The following is a 16,417-nucleotide window of genomic DNA, read 5'->3' as shown; positions in this document are numbered from 1 at the left end:
TTTTAGTTGCATTTTTTACCATCAGCAGCACTATTTTAAATACACACATCAATTATCTGCTCAGGATATACTTTATAAAGAAGTTGTAAATACTGCATTGATTTATAAGTTAATACATTCTTTCAACTAACATGAAAGGATCACACTGAAATACTGAAGTAATAAGTACTAGACCCAGGCTAGTGCTTAAGTAGTAAAAATAACACTATTTGTTACCATTAATAATATGTCCAGATGAAATTCCAGGAAATTAACAGTAATTTTATACTATTATGTATTTTTAGATATTCCTGCATTTTTGCAGGCAGTGATCAAGACTTCACACAGCTATCTTCAGCCATACACGATTTCAGTTTTACTCCACACTTGCAAGAAAGAACTCGGCATTTTCTTTCAACAGGCCATAAAACACTTTATCAAAATTTAATTACAAGCAGCGTTTCATCAGAAAGCATCAATATGCAAAGTGGTGATACATTCACTAAAGAACAGATGGATGTGCATTATCTGAGAGATTTGAAACATTAAATCTGCCTTCTGTCACGTAACTGCTTTCAGAATTAACTACTGTCAGCTAATACACAAGATATAATCTTTCCATACACATAATAGATAAGGAATAGTAGTATGGGATTGCTGTTTTGTAGGAAGAGATAAATTTATAAATCAACTACCAGAGAACCAAGATACCATGCTCCTAGCTAGTGCCATGCCTCCTGTACTGGGATTTTCAGAAACTCACRTGCAACCTAGCCAAACCTCAAGATTACCACTGGAAAGCCATAAAGCCATAGCTTTTTCATCTTCCCAGAACAAAAGAACATATATATTTATATGTTTTCTGTAGGCACCAAAATATTGCAGTGCGATGGCAGTGCTTGCATACAGGTATAATGCAAAGCTCATTAAAGTCAGTCAACAAATCTAASGTGCAACTTTCCTTAAAGTTTCCTAACACTCAGAGCAGGTCACTGGGAAGGGAAAGACACAAAAGCTCAAAAGCAAATGGAAGCCTCAGAATTGATGCAACAATAAATCTGAAGATGATGCCTAGTAGTAGAAACACTATGATCAACCTATTCAAGAAAACTTATTCAAGAAAGTGTTCAATATATTCATCTAATTACCRGCTACAAAGTTCCCATATGCAGAAGAAATCCTGAATAACAGTGAAGTATCAAACCAGAACCACCACCATGCAACACCTGGAAACCAACCAAAGACACACCAAGTCAAGTGGAGTCACCACTTCCCTTTGCCGCTGAGGGCAGCGGGCAGCTCTCCTCATGCAAGGCTCTCCATCAAGGCAACGTACTCAGGACATGCCAGAGCCCAAACCAAAGTTATGAGCTTTACGCAAAAATTATTGAACATTAATTTGTGTGTATGCACAGCATGACAAACCAGGTAATAGTTAATGGCCTCCTTGGTCATAAAACTGAGTTTAAAATACTGTACTGAAGACGCAAACAACCCAGCCTTCCCTATATCATCACAGTAACCGTCTTCTTCRAAAGGAAATACATCCCAGTGTGTCTCACGCACAAAAGAGACAAGCAAAGATGCATTTTCCCAGCCAGATTCATTCCCGGTACATACGCACCTCGAGCCTCTTGCCCAGGCGTCCTGTCCAGCAACCCCCTGCCATCACCTTCTTCCTTCACTTGAAGCTGTGATCAGCAAACAAGGCAGAGCACAGCAACACAGGCAACCTTTCTGCTGCTACCAAATTATCCTGCTCCCTTATAAGCCCCCTCTAGACACTTTAACAGCCACTTTGTGCTGCCTATTCAGTGCAAAGCGGACAAAATAACCCACACTGAAACGAAAGTGCTCCTCTAATTACTTACTTATGCCAAACATAAATCTGACAGCACACAACYCCCTAGATTTAGTATTCATTAAATTAAAGAAAAAAAGCACACAATTAAAGTTTCCTGTGCAAATTTAATTAAGCCCAGCTGCCTCTAATCTTCCTGTGTGGCCAGTTTTAATTACCTCTCCTCCCCGCTATAACCTGGCCCCAACTTTGTACCTACCTCCCCAGGCTTTCCAGGGAGCCCAGGTTTCCTAAACTCCCCTCCTCAAACAGTTTACACCAGGAGAGCCCCAGGTCTGCTCTATTGCAGGACATCTCCCTGCTGCTCTTAATCCCTATTTTATTCAATCAGACCACATCCCTTCTTCTCCTAGCTCACCATGCAAACTTTCTTTCACTCAAAAGGGTCTCTTACTTAATCCGTCTCCCTCCCTAATCCTGTGCCTCAATCTCCTAATTCCCTTTGCCTGCAGTGGTACTTGTCAGTCCCAGGCTTTTTGCTCCAATTCCATCAAATCCCTGCAGAAAACAAATGGGTTTAGGTGAGATGGACAAGAAGTAGCAATGGGAAGCCAAAAGGGGCATAACAGGACCATATCCCTTACTATCAGTTAAGGTGGAAAACATAAAGTAGTGGTTAAAAGAGAAAAACTGACTTTAAATTCTTGTCTGGAAGGAGAACGGAGTACTGAGGAACTATTATGTAATCTTAACTCTTAACTGACTCTTAATCCTCTTAATYGAGGTAACATGAAATATCACATAGAAATCACTAGAAAAAACAATGTGAATGCACAAAGTAGATGAGGCATCAGGAACCACTGTATACCATGGTTTAATGCTAATATAGCAATTTACATCAGTTTGGCTGTACTTAAATTGAGTGACATGAGGAAATATTAAAGATAGAATAGAGATGAACTAGGACAATTCACGAGGAAAGCTTGGAAGAAAGAGTTGAAAGTCCCAAGCCATCAACAAACTTAAGTCTTTAGGATAACATATAATCAGGACCAATACCCTACCTTATACCAATGTAGACATTTTATATTTATAATAGTAGAGGAGTACTCTGATTAAAAATAAAAGTTACTTTATTCATCCATCCATCCTTTCTTCTCTTTACATGATTTTCCCCATTGTTGCACATGCTCTTTACGTTCATACTTTTCATATCACCATGGCACAAACTCTTCCCTATCATTTCTCTGCTTCCTCAGAAGCAAACAGCCCTGTGTTACACGCGCTCAGCAAAGCTCATCATCCCTTTCTCTGGAAGTCTGGCCCCCTCCACGCAGCTTCTCTGACTGCTTAAYACTTTGAGAGGCATCAAGAAGAGCTTGAGAGCTCAAAAAGCTGCAAGAGGTGCCCCGCACTTGGGTRCTGTGTAAACACAGGGCACCCATGGGCTAAGCAGCCACCCACAAGGTCCATGCCTAGGGGGATTTTAGCTGGGGCACCTGGGCTCCAATGGGTCCCATGGGTGGTGTTCACCACAGCAAGGGGCATGGCAACTCTTGACACTGACCACAAGGGTAAGGGCGAAACGGTGGAGGGGAAAATGTATTTGAAGTATTTTTTAAAAAAAAGAGTATGTATCCTCCTTGTTTCTCAAGAGAGGTGTATATACAGCAAGTAATTATTGCTTAATTGTTTTACAGGAGCTATACTTCTACCTTAAAACTAGTTAATAAGAAAAAGAATGACTAATGCAAGACAGTACGGGAAGGAGGGTGAAAATAAGTGAATAGACAAACAGCAACCCATTGAGGGAACTGTTGAAAAACTCCATCATGCAGCAGTAAGAAAAATGAGTTAAAGGSTTTGAAATCCTAAATCCTCTTCCTCAAAGCCAAACCCCAAGGCGAAGTATGTAACTCTYGTTTATATTGCTTATCCTTTCTGTCTTGATAGATTTACCAGCTGATTCGGGTCTTGCATTAATATTTTTAACCTCTGTAAATACAAAAAGAAGTTAACCTTGCATAGTGAATACCTGTTTTATTCTTTTTTGCATTTTTTTTCTTTTTTCAAAAAAWCAAACTACTACAGGAAGTCCCACTCTTGCTAGCAATAGCAGAACTATATTTGACTGATCAATTTATGGAAGCAAGTTTGTATCTGTTAACATTTTGGTCTCATCCACAATATGCCTTCTGTGCATACTAATAAGGAGTTTCTTGCCAAAACTAAACATCAGATCACACAACAGCAACATAAACAGAGCATTTTTAGCATTTTTAGTAGAGGAGTATGTGAGCTGAAAATTTCTCAGATAAGAAAAATACTCAAGCAGTTAATTATACCACCTTCACATTTAAAGATGCTGCTGTGTGCGTATTTAGCAAGGGCTAGAAACATAAAAATAGGACTGCCTCAACTCTTACCTCATAGGTTACACAAATATATATTCTGAAAAAAAAAAAAACAACCATAAATCTTCATACAACTAGAGTGGCAAATGTTATAGCTCAAGGGGAGCTCTAAGTACTTCCTAAAACTTCACAGCTTTAGGGAATTGGAGTTGTACCTCCTCTCCTCCCCCAAAACAAGTAGAGGAGGCCTGTGGGTCTGCAGTATTTCAGATACCTTTTTCCAGCATCTCCACAGTACTAAGTTTTGCGTTCCACTTGCTTCATGTGCCTTTCTGCCTTCAAACAAGGGCCTGTTCCTGGTATCAGAGGCCCTCAAGGTGGGTTTTGCAGCAGCCCTGCCCAGCTGCCAGAGGATGATCTGCTGGGCCTGTTTTAGGCACCTGTAGGCCTTTCATCSTCAGGAACGGAGTTGGTCAGAGCTATTTCACCCAGAAACCAACTACTTTGTTCCTAACCATCCAGCTGAACCAGGAGCTCATCTAACAGGCAAAMTGCAGCAAGATGTCCTCACCGAATGCTCAAATGAGAAAAGTCCAAAATGGAATTCGCTAGGAGAATAACTCACTGTAACAGCTTACTAGCAGGACAGTAAATTCACCACTTCTTCACCTCTTAAACTAGAAACATACTTTCTTAGGTTCCAAAGCACTCTGCAAAGATGCAGTGTGTGTATCCCATGGACAGCTATGAGGCACCATCAGTTGGCGGCCTCTCCGTGGGTCCGACCCCTCACAAACCAGCGCTGCTGCCGTCACCTCCTCGTGGCTCCAACAGCAACACACAGGCTAAACCTGTTTCCACCACAGTGTTATTTCAAGAGCATGAACTTAACGAGCAGGTTAGTGTGGCACAGCCAGGGCAACTGCAACATATGGTTTTCCTTTTCCTGCATCCACGATGGTGCTCAGTACGGCCCCTGGGCTGGGACGTGTTTCCAATGGAAAAACCTATAGAWCTTGGGATCTTGGGAGTGCATTATGCTAAGCGGCCCCATAGATGCATTCACGTGGTCTGTGAGCTAACACAATGTTGCTTTCCCCAGCACTACCTAAGAGCAGCACATAAATAACTTCCAAGCAGAGCTCCTCTTTATTAATGCAAACTATTTTGACAGCAAAAGCAAACCGGCATTTGGCAGGAAGAACACTGCCATTAAGGCACGAGGTCTGAAAACCTCAAAGTGATTTACAGAGTACCCGACTGACTTCTCTGTCTCTGTCTTTTTCCTGTCCACTAATCATAAAAGTCATTTGGGTACACTTCCCCAAACGATGGGTTTTACTGCCACCRAGCTGCAATGTTACCAGATGGCTAGTGTCAGCTCTTGGCAAAACGGCAGCGTGATTTCTTGGACAGAATCTCTGTACCCAAACGCTGCAGAAGTGCAGCCGAAACGGGCAGGCATTCAGAAGAGAAGGGACAGCCAAGAAAAGTTCAAACAACAAGCAGAAAAGAAAAGCAAAAAAAGTCAACTTAATTGACATGGGGGGAAAATACACCTTGAGGACAAATAGCAACTAAATTAGGATAAGTTTCAACTAACTCAGTAAAGTTTAAATGGGGGAAAGGAGAGGAAATTGTTCTGGTGGTTAAAAAGAAAAAAGACAGCAGGACTTAAACTGAGGAAAGTGTGAACTGAGAGCAGTGACTGCAAGTTAAGAGTCTTTTTAAGCTGACAATTAAAAAGTTTAAAGTGAACAGCCCCTCTTGAGCTAGTTTTAAAGACAGCACAGAGAAGAACACTACCTCAAACCACCGAGAATAATCCTCTCTCTTTACTCACAGCATGGTTCAGGATGCAGAAGAATATTATATTTTCAGGAAGCAGGATGTAATAGAGTCACCTAATAATGACTGATGAAGCAAAGGAGAAGCAGTGCTGATTATGCAATGAAAAGCTCTTAAATATCTCTTCACCCTGTTCTGACACAGGCTCCCCAATGGAGCTAAGACTAAGACTTAACCAGACTCACAGGTAGGTAGGCAAGTAGGAAGGAAGGAAGGAAGGGAGACAGAAAATAGAGCCAGTAGACACTGTCAAATCTTTGGTTCAACACTGTTCTTTTCTATTCAGAGAGAAACAAGGCAAGTTACATCTACAGGAGAAATCCAGCTATACACGGCATTTTATTTATTTCTAGAGAAGAGTTATCAGAAAGGGGAAATGCCCAAATAGAGTTTAAACAGCTCTCTGCTAATCCTGCTCTTACTCCCAGTCCTCCTACATTATTCCAAGCATATAGGGAGACATCAGACAAGGAAAACAAAAACCACCCCCAAATCTTGCCAAATTATCACTTTCTAACCAAAGATCCATAGAGGACAATCGTTTTTCAAACTGCCAAATACCTCTCTTGTAAACTTTGTTGTTTCTGTTGCCTATTTTTAAAGAAGCCTGGAGGAATATTTTCTAAATTGTTCTGATGTTCTGCAGTCCTAATTGCTAGGGGGGAAAAAAAATGAAGTAATTCTATCAGTTCTGCTAAAGCAGTTGGGAGTAAGAGGCTGCAATATATTATGGACAAGAGAATTTCAAACTTGGGTTTACTTTGGCAGAGTTAGCAACTGAATTTGAGAGATAAGAAAAAGCAGCTGGAGATAGTGGTGGGAYAGAAATATGCTTCATGTAAGCAATACAAGACAATAACACTAGTATTTTACCATTTTTTGAGTAAAAACAGCTCAGCCTTATTCCCATGAGGTTGCTGTGAAAGAACAAGGAGTAATATATGTTTTATGAAGAATGCCTATCTATCCACTGTTGCAATGCATACCTTACGAAATGTTTGGCTGTGTACATTCAATCAGATTTTGTGCAGCACCCACTGGGCAATATTGGCTCCATTCTCAGAACTGTATTTTGACAGAGGAACTCAAAATCATATTCTTTCTTCCAGAGCTGATCAATGAACTCACAAAAAGTTTTTGCATCAGCATCTTATATGAACTTTTACCTGTTTTTTTCCTTCTAAACAAAAGCAAGAAATATGAAGAAAGAGAAAGAAAACAGAATGACCGCAGTTGCCAAACCTGTTGAAATCTGTTAATACATGGGTTTGTTTGCATTTTCAGCATCTTCAGTTACAGAAAGACACAATAAAACAACTCACATACTACTGAGACCTAGCAGAACAATTTCTCTTTCTTAGCGTCTCACTTGAGAACATAAAAACAAGGAAAAGGAAAAAAAGAAAAAAAAAAGAAAAAGCAATAAAAACAATTAAGGTCTCCACATGGCACTAAAAAAGCAAATGCCTCGTCATTAACCTCCCATCTCCAGAACACTGCTAACCACACAGTGGTTCTTAAGTGTTATGGGCTGTGCGTCAGTGGGAAGCTTTCCGGGAGCAGATCTAAAATCTGACCTTGCGGAAGAACGAGGCACTTGCTGACAAACGGCCTGTAGGAGAGCCGGGCTTGAAGGAAGATGATATCCCAACCTGTCTAAAGTGAATCTGGCTCCTGCCCAAGCAGACTCTTAGCAGGCTCCACTGGAGAAATGGAAATGGTTGCAATTATTGTTATTGGTTTAATGCCTTTAAAATGAGTCTCTGAGAAGCTTATTTCAGCAATTGATTAAGCAGTATGGTTCAGTGGTAGGGCATTTGCCTAACAATCTAAGGAAGCCTAAATTTGCTTGGCCAAACTATTTCTGTGACCAGGGAAGTGATCTTTGGAATCTGAATTACCAGAGACGAATCAGCCAGGCACGTTAGGTGCCCCAAGGTATTAGTGAGAGGGAGGCATCCTAGGACACCACRAACTTCAAATATTCTGCCTCTCTACTCCACAGTTACGGATGGGGAACTCTGTAACTTTTGGGAATTCCAAAAACAGTTTTGGGAAAAGCTGTCTTTTCCTCCCAAAGAAAGGTGTTGTGATGATGCAAGCAGTGAAAAGAACAAGTTAAAATAGCAAAGCACTGACTAGAGAGACAGTGAACAAACCATTTATCTAACTACCAACTAAAAGACATATGGGTACAGCATGTACAAACACAAATAATCTTAAAATTTGAAATTAGGGTCATATTTGGATTGCGTAAAACATCAGACTGCAGAGCAATATTGTTTTCTCAGGCTAGCTGAAGTGGTTTGAAAAACTACTGCCTCTCTGCCACAGAATATTGTCCCTGAAGCTCTATCAATAAAGTTAACTATTTGAGTGCCCCCTAATCCACTCCAAGCAAAATTAGGCAAATCAACTTAAGCTAGTGATTTCATGTGCTTTTTACATTGCTGGCACTGGATTAAAAATGATTAACATGAACTGCTTTAAGGTCATTAGATCTTACTTTAAYAGAGGGCAAGTAACAGCTGAGGTTAACTTACATCACTGGAAAATAAGCAAGCATTCATAAACTAAAATCTGTGCATTTCAATAAAAGTAGCCCACGTTTCTTCCAAAGTTGGTTATATGTTCTCTAATTCACTAACTGAAATATAGTGATGCATCCTCTCACCTTTCACTCTGGCACAGTTACTTCACCTCCCTTTACAAACACAGATATACAAGCAAAACACGGGTGCATTTCTTGCTTCCATGGTACACAGACAAGTGCTTGCTTTACTAATTCCTCATTATAAGTTCAGAAAGAATTGATACATCAATTATGGGTTAATGTCAATACCAATAATGTGCTTTGGCTTGAATGGACTATAATAGCAGACGCTTGCAACATACTGCAGAAAAAAATCTTCTTATCCTCACCTGCATCTCTAATTGCAGATACAGCAAGTTAACTGATRTCTATACAGAAAGTTAATTGACAGAGCATTAATATTGGATAGTTGCTGGCGAATACTACACCAATGTGAATGTGGTTTCATCTCTGAATTACATTTTACTTGTTCTCCTTTCTCTCTCCCTTCACAAATGTTGACACYCAAAGAATTCTTTCATAGTCTGATGTATCAGTTATTACTATGGCCAAACACTACACCAGATAACTAGGTAGGCCAGCGTTTCCCGTATTTTGAAGCTTTTTCTTTACTTTTTTCCTCCACCTTACTTTTTGTTTGATAATGGGTTCAAATACAAAAGAGCTACTCTTAGCACTACTTTGCAGTAGATCATGCAAAAAAGCACTTTAGAATCTTTTTCCAAATATGAGGAGATTGCTCAAAAGACCAAGATAGAGTATATTCATCAAAGAAGCTATTTTTCCCCTTCCACCTTTTTAAATCTTTCTGTAGCATTTCCCTGACAGACCATAAAACAAAAGTTATCAAATCTAACCAGATGTCTTTGAACCACAGTCAGCAGAAATGACACTTTAAGTATGTGTGCATCCCATACAGCCTCCAATCTCAGTAAGCCAGCCTCCGTCAGTTGTATACATGATCCACATGCCTGTTGTAGAGAYGATTCTCACGCTTACGTGGGACGGCATGCAGGGCCAGGGGAGTTGCTTTGCCACGGAGAGCCCACGACAAGGGCAGTTGCAACGGGAAGAGGTAGCGACACCAGTGTCCTGAGCCACCTTCTCCYACACTCCTGACGTGCCAAGGGTGCTGCTGTCAGTGCTGGCACACGCAGGTCTCGCCGTCTTTCCTGGGCATCTGAGCTAAGCAGCGTCGGTAGTGTTGATTAAGTGAGGACCGCTCCGCTGCCCTTCCGAACGTGGCACCTGCCCTTGCTGCCACGGCAAGCGCGGGGCGTTGTGCAGCGCTCAGCAGCTCTGCCACGCAGCTGCCTCGCGGCTCCGGGAGATCAGCACATTTCTGAAGCAAGGAGACGGAGCTGCCCGGGCCCTCGGGAAGTGGGTGTTGATGTTCAGAGGGAGAGGCTCGTCAGGCAGCTGATAACAGGTGGCAATTCAAAGTGGCTGATAGGGAACAAGCTCTGGAGTGGGACTCTGCCTCTTCCGTGTGCCAGATGGGCCCACAAACGGGAATGGAACGGAGCCCAAAGGGCCTGCCCCTGTCAACACACGAGACCCTACTTTGAGTTCGACACGCAGGGCAGGCGGGGCTCAGCTTTGGATTCTTTGTCAATTTGTCTTCTAACAAAGTTATTGGAGAAAGAGACTGGCAAAATAACTGACTGATTCAAACCTTATTTTGGGACCATTTTGAAATAAGTTCAGAACACAGATTTATCACCCCAATTTAAAAATGATGCAGCCAGCGGTCCAGCTGCTAACAGGTGTATTTCACTACGACCGTTCCTGTCCATCTAACAGCAAATAGGAGGTATTTACCCCAGTAATACATTAGCTGGGAGCAGCAGGAACACTTTACAAAAACAGGGTATAGGTATTTGTCCATAGAGGAAAAACTTGCTTATGGTTCTGGAGACACTGTTCTACAATAGGCTTAGCTTGAAGGCTGTAAATGGACCTCACTGTGACCATTCTCAATACCACACACCAGAAAGTTTTCCTTTAATAACTCTAAGGTTCTTTTGCTGATAGCTCAATAGCTCAACATCTGAAAAGGTCTACAACTGAGAAAAGCAGAATATTGCACAGACCATGCTGACAATGAAAAGTCCAATTCATACATCATGGCTTTCAAGTCTGTTCCCCCTTATTTTTTTCTAATTTGTCTTTGATCATCCGTACTCTTAGGTGGAAGGCTGATTAAAGAGTACCAGTTGACTAAAGTTCAGAAAGCACTTTCTGGTCAACAGGATGTAGGAGTCAGCTATTTGCTCAATAGAAGCAATGATTTGGTAGAAGTTAGTTTATTATAACAATACAAAAATACGTTTTTTTCCGAGGGTATTTAAATTTTCTTTTCCATCATGTCAAGGGCACATCTTGAAAGTAACAGAGGGTAACAGTACCAATAGAGCTGACTGATTTGCAGCTATGCCTTGAGACTGCACACGTACTTCCACAAATCTCCTTTCTTCATAGATGGATGTTGATGTGAAACCTCTATGTGCTTGTTCGGGTGCCTCAGACAGCTTGTTCAAACACCTGAAATAACTACTTTGACACTGAGAGCACCAGCTATTCCAGAAGTGCATTCGCTCTTCTGTCAAAGAACTGATTGCTTTTGAAGTATTATTCAGTGCAAGTATGGGCAGTTGAGGCTCACAACTTCAGGAACTTCTGGTCCTGAACCACATTTTGCAGATTGCTGAAATACAGTTCCCATACCCCTTTATTTTTGAGCCTGTGTGGGAAAAAGGAAACCTGTTGCACATCTGCCTGGGAGGTGAAATCCTCACGGGCAGAGTAAACATCTGCAGCGTTCAGCTCTGAGCCTCACAGGAAACACCCATCTTAAACAAACCAATTAGGAGTCTTCTGGTTTAAGGGACTTGTAACAAGCAGAAAGGAGGAGCCAACTCATAAAAATCTGATCCAAACACTACTCGGTCACAGGTGGTCAAACCAAGTGCATTCAGGAAACTATTGCTGCAGAATCACAACATTTGGAACAGGTTCGACCCACCATAAAAGCACAGCTAGATACCRCTAGGTCTATATTTCTACAACTGGTGAGGAAGCAGAGATTGGTTGATAGATGACTCATCATTTATACCCCAACAAGCATTAAGTAGCTCAGGTGAGGTACCATCCATCAACAAGAAATGGTTGGCTTAGTAAAAATCACATTATCAGCCTCAAGAGAGCATGAGATTTTATGAGCTTGCACAGCAATTATCTTTGTTATGAAATAGAACTTGGTGACATTTCTTTGAAAAATGAGAGAAAACTTCAGTGGATTTTCCTGTAGGACTTTTACAACATATAACATATCAAAGCTAAAAGGTTTAATAAAACATAAAACTATTTAGCAGATTTCTTATGTACATCATTTAAGTCCTTTTATTCCACTGTTTAATTGTTCTCACGCAATTCCAGTGGGAAGTGAAATACTAGCCAAACATTTTATAGTCACATGTACATTAGGACAAAAACAAGCATGACAGTGAAATCTTTCTTCTACTCAATTCAGCGTTAGAACAGGGCCCGCATACAGACAAATTATTTGGAGTAACTACTGATGAACAGCTAATAGAAAGCACCTATCCTGCAAGCTCGCCTGGCACACGTACCCTGCATACATTTTATTTTGCTTTCAAAGCCAACKTCCTAGCTGTTTAATGAACCTTTTAGGAAGAACGGGGTGCAGACAGACGCTAAGCGCGCGCCCCTCGCGAGCTGGGGCCGGGCCTCCCGCCCGCAGCCCGGCCGGCGCTCGCCGCCTACCTGCGCACACGAGCGGCCCTCATCCCTCCAGCCCCACGGGCCACGGTAGCTTACGAGGTTAAATTCTTCGTTAAGCAGATTCATTTGGCCTGAAATAGATTAGGAAGCGCTCGCACGAGCGAGTCCCCGCACGGATTGGAGGGAGGAACAATCTCCTTTAGGCAGGGCCGGGACAAGYGGCTGCTGGCTGCAAAATGCAGCTCGACCTGAAGCCCAGAGTCCACTATGGCCCAAGAACATCCACGGGGCAAATTAGTCAYAGCACCTTGCTTGCCATTCAGGGCCTATTCCATTTCACAGGTTCCTCATGCTGATAAGAACATTCACATTAAATGAAACAAGGATTTCGAGCCTAGGCTTATGAAGAGCTGCTATCAAGTTCTAGACTTAAGTCCTATCTAACAGAAATCAGACAAACCTTATAAAATACCTTCAAAGACTAAATGCTACCACTTCTTTTATTTAAGTAGAAAAAAATGTAATTACAATCAAAATACCAAGTATTTCCCAAGGGACAAAATTCTTTTATTGGAATTTTTGTCTGATTAAGAAAGGAAGAAAAGCCTATTAGTTAACAGGAATTATCAGAAAAATCCTATCTTATTATCCTTGTTTGCATTCTGTGATCTTCTTTTGCAGTCACWTCCACACATAGTCATCCGGAGAAAGCGGACAAGAACAGGCAATTTCAAGAGCAAAAAGCAAGACCATGCATATACCCAGATGGCAAACTCACCACAGAAGTTGCTACTTGGCCAGGGAGCTCTACGCTCAAACTTGTTTTATTATTATTTTTAACTTCCCCAAGTTATTGAAATAACCTCAAGAAGTGCTAAACAAAATATAAGCCAAATCGCAAGTACCATCAAACAATAAGCAAAGATGTCACCAGTCCCAAGTCATCTCATTTGAGGCCATTTGCATTCCGCAAATCCGTCTACAACTAATGGCCTTTTTCAAGATAAAGTTATAGCAAAAGTATTAAACACTTTATCTCATGCATGCATCTCTCTCTGATCTGCTACCACTTCTTGTTATCTACTTCTCCAAAAAGCTGCAAGAGCACAGCCTTCCTCTCGCACTCTTCATCTGGAGGCAGAAAGCAAAGCAATCCGTTTATACACAGGGAGAACGTGARGTTCAGACACACAGGCAACACAGCTAGACTGCCCATTAATGACCCAAAACAAGGAGCTGAAGAGCTACAGCTCTGAAATSTAATACAAAAACATCTCCTTTTCTAAATGCCTTCCAAAGTGTAAGGATGGGGCTTGATATTTCATGGAGACTCAATATATTTGAGATGATTGAAGAATTAGGCAGTTCTAGCTACAAGTACAGTGCCGTCGTTCAGAGAGGCACAGGCTGCTCTTCAAATCATCATCCAGAGGCAACAGTGGGAAAGATGGCAACTGAACGAAGACATGGCCACAAGCCCCTGATAATCCCAGATGTTGGGACTAGCAAGAGATGTAGGCCTGCCTATGGGGACCGGATCTCTTCTGKTGGTGTAGCAGTAGAGCCATATACCACGTCAAAAGTCATCTGGAATCAGTATAACATGAACCCAAAGCTCTCAAAAAGCAGCACTTGCACATCACGCGTTTATACATGTTTTATAAAGGACTTCTGATCATATTTTATGAATACATTATGGTAAGTCCAAAAGACCTGAGGAGGAGACTCCTTATTTATTCTGAAAGATATCTGCAGTGGTTTCTCAGCATTCATTTATTTATTTGCTTAGGCAATGCYTACACACACTAACTGCATGCTTTATACTATTGAAATACAGTCGGGGTAGTGAAAGATGGCAATAAAGTAGCGTGCAAAAACTTGGCCCTGCCCTTTGAAAGAAAAGCTGTGGGGGAGGAAAGACTAAGGGTGCCATTTAAAATGTTAAATACCCCACCGAAGGATCTAGGAAGGGCATCTAGCCCTGTTTGCTCACACACTTCATTTACCACACCCTGCTGTGCAACACCCCACAGCTGAAGTGCTCAGTATTGCTCAAAACCATCAGTACATTCAAGAAAAGTCTCTTCAGCTCTTTATATCTATGGAAGAAGAGCATCGAGAGCGCTTCTCGGCCTGCATGCATCACCTCCAAACTAGTTCCCAGTTAAACTTCATGCCTGCTACGTAATATGAAATGCAAACAYGCAGATGCTGCAATGTGCCCTTCAGAAAGCGTAATCCTTTCTCCAATTACAGGGGTGACAAGCACAAACAAGGAGGCATCACTGTCAATACGCACGTAACCTGCCACCGAGAGTAAACCAAGTGTCTCCCGCACAGTAAAGCCCTTCTTGACACTTGGTGAAGAATAATCTTTGCCCAGGAGAGCAAACAGGAAACTAAACTTTCAAACTAGAAGCAAGGCAAAGAAAAGAAAGACCGTGAAAAAGCAAGATATAGAATTAGTTGCTTGCATTGATATAGATGTGCTGCTTGTACGTTCCTCAAACAAAACTGAGGAAAAGGAGAAGCAGCAACACAGGGATGTGGGACTTACAAGAACAGAGCAAAACTGGGTTCTGAAAAGCAATGTGAAGGTTATGTCAGAAGCTGCAAGTCAGGACAGAATATTCCAGACAGATGTGGCAATATAAAGCTAGAAGCAAATTATGAGAGGTGTGCAAGGAAAAACAATATGAAGAGTAAGATAAATTATACAATATAAGATCTCAGACAAATTATAGATAATTTATTACTATATATACAGTAAAGAGGATTAGATCGGTGCCTGTAGCTAAGAAAGTGCATTATTGATCTGCTGTTTTATGCAGGGCTTGGAAAAAGACGACAACTCAGGAGTAAGTGTTCCAGCATATCAATTTTTATATTTAGTAACAGCTGAAACAAGCAGAAATGGACATTTCATAACATTAGTACTTGCTTGTTTATTTTATGCTTCAAGATAAATTGGCTTTGTGCATCCAGAAGAGAAACACTAGCACAAAGGCCAAGAACTCGATTTTTTAATTTAATAATATTTAAAGCTTCTCTAACAATTGAGATTAAAGTAGTCTAAGCAATGCTGTCCTTGCAGCTTGTTTGTTGATACCATTAGGACGCTCTTAATGAAACTCCAGTGGTGAAAAGGCTGAACCAGCTGGCCAGTGAAGACCTCTGACCAGTCTTATTAGTACCTAAAGGAACTGCAGCATTTAAAAACAAACACTTATAAAGTGTCCTTATCACCCAAAAATACTTGTACTTGTCACATCCGACACATACACGTGTAAATCTGTGCCTGGCCCTGAATATCAGAGGCCGCTAGGAACAACCTGAGTTTACACTGAAAGCAGCACTGCAGCAGCAGAACTGTYATCTTTGCATGGGAATCTCTGTAAGAACAGGTATTGGATCAACGAGGATCCAAAGGCAGTCCTTAAGCAAAACCAAATTTACTAATTGGACAATTTCTAGCAAAAAGTTCTCTCATTCTGACCAGCAAAGGCCAAAATTAGACCTTATAATAACTGAAAATATTTCAGCATGAATGAAGGAACAAGAAAAAAAAAAAAGTAGCTCTCCTTTTTAGAACTCTGCCCAAGAGAACACAAGACACTGTGTCACAATCTTTGCCTGAAAAATAGAAGTAAATAGTCTGCTGGKGATAGATCTTGCCTAACATCACTGGCAATTCCCACGAGCACCTACTCRTACACATTATTTTCTACAATTCCTAGACTTGGAAATTTAATTCCATAAGACTAATATCAACCAGATCAACCACAGACACTGGAATGACATCCCTTTCATACAGTACTTGAAGATCTAGTCCATCAACAATTCAGATGAAATCTAGCCCTCCTCATAAGAAAAGGAGGACTGAACTATATCCTAGCACTTATTTATGTGTTCAGTCCATATACTTTGGTGGAAAAAAAAGATAATTTTGATAAGTTGACCATTAGAGTTTAGAAACCACTAGTTAKAAGTTTCTTGAATAACGCTTGAGTAACAAAATGAACAAGTGAATCTTACTTTCCAAATTAGCTGGTTATATTTCACCAACTTAGCAATGTTTATTTAACATTAACATATCAG

The 16,417-nt window shown here is 41.0% G+C and overlaps 1 protein-coding gene across 1 annotated transcript in view; it reads right to left on the bottom strand.

Annotated features, from left to right (window-relative positions):
• Positions 1-1,866, bottom strand: part of FBXW7 (F-box and WD repeat domain containing 7) — a 95,752-nt gene extending 93,886 nt beyond the window's left edge. The window contains exon 1 of the mRNA XM_026041657.1: positions 1,851-1,866. The gene's annotated coding sequence lies outside the window, so the exon portion shown is untranslated. The remainder of the gene's footprint in view (positions 1-1,850) is intronic.
• Positions 1,867-16,417: the final 14,551 nt, after the last annotated feature.

This window comes from Nothoprocta perdicaria, unplaced genomic scaffold, assembly GCF_003342845.1.
Source record: "Nothoprocta perdicaria isolate Ctin4 unplaced genomic scaffold, notPer1 scaffold_29, whole genome shotgun sequence".
Lineage (NCBI taxonomy): Eukaryota > Metazoa > Chordata > Aves > Tinamiformes > Tinamidae > Nothoprocta > Nothoprocta perdicaria.
The sequence above is the reverse complement of the archived record's forward strand: the minus strand, read 5'-3'. Positions and strand labels throughout refer to the sequence as shown.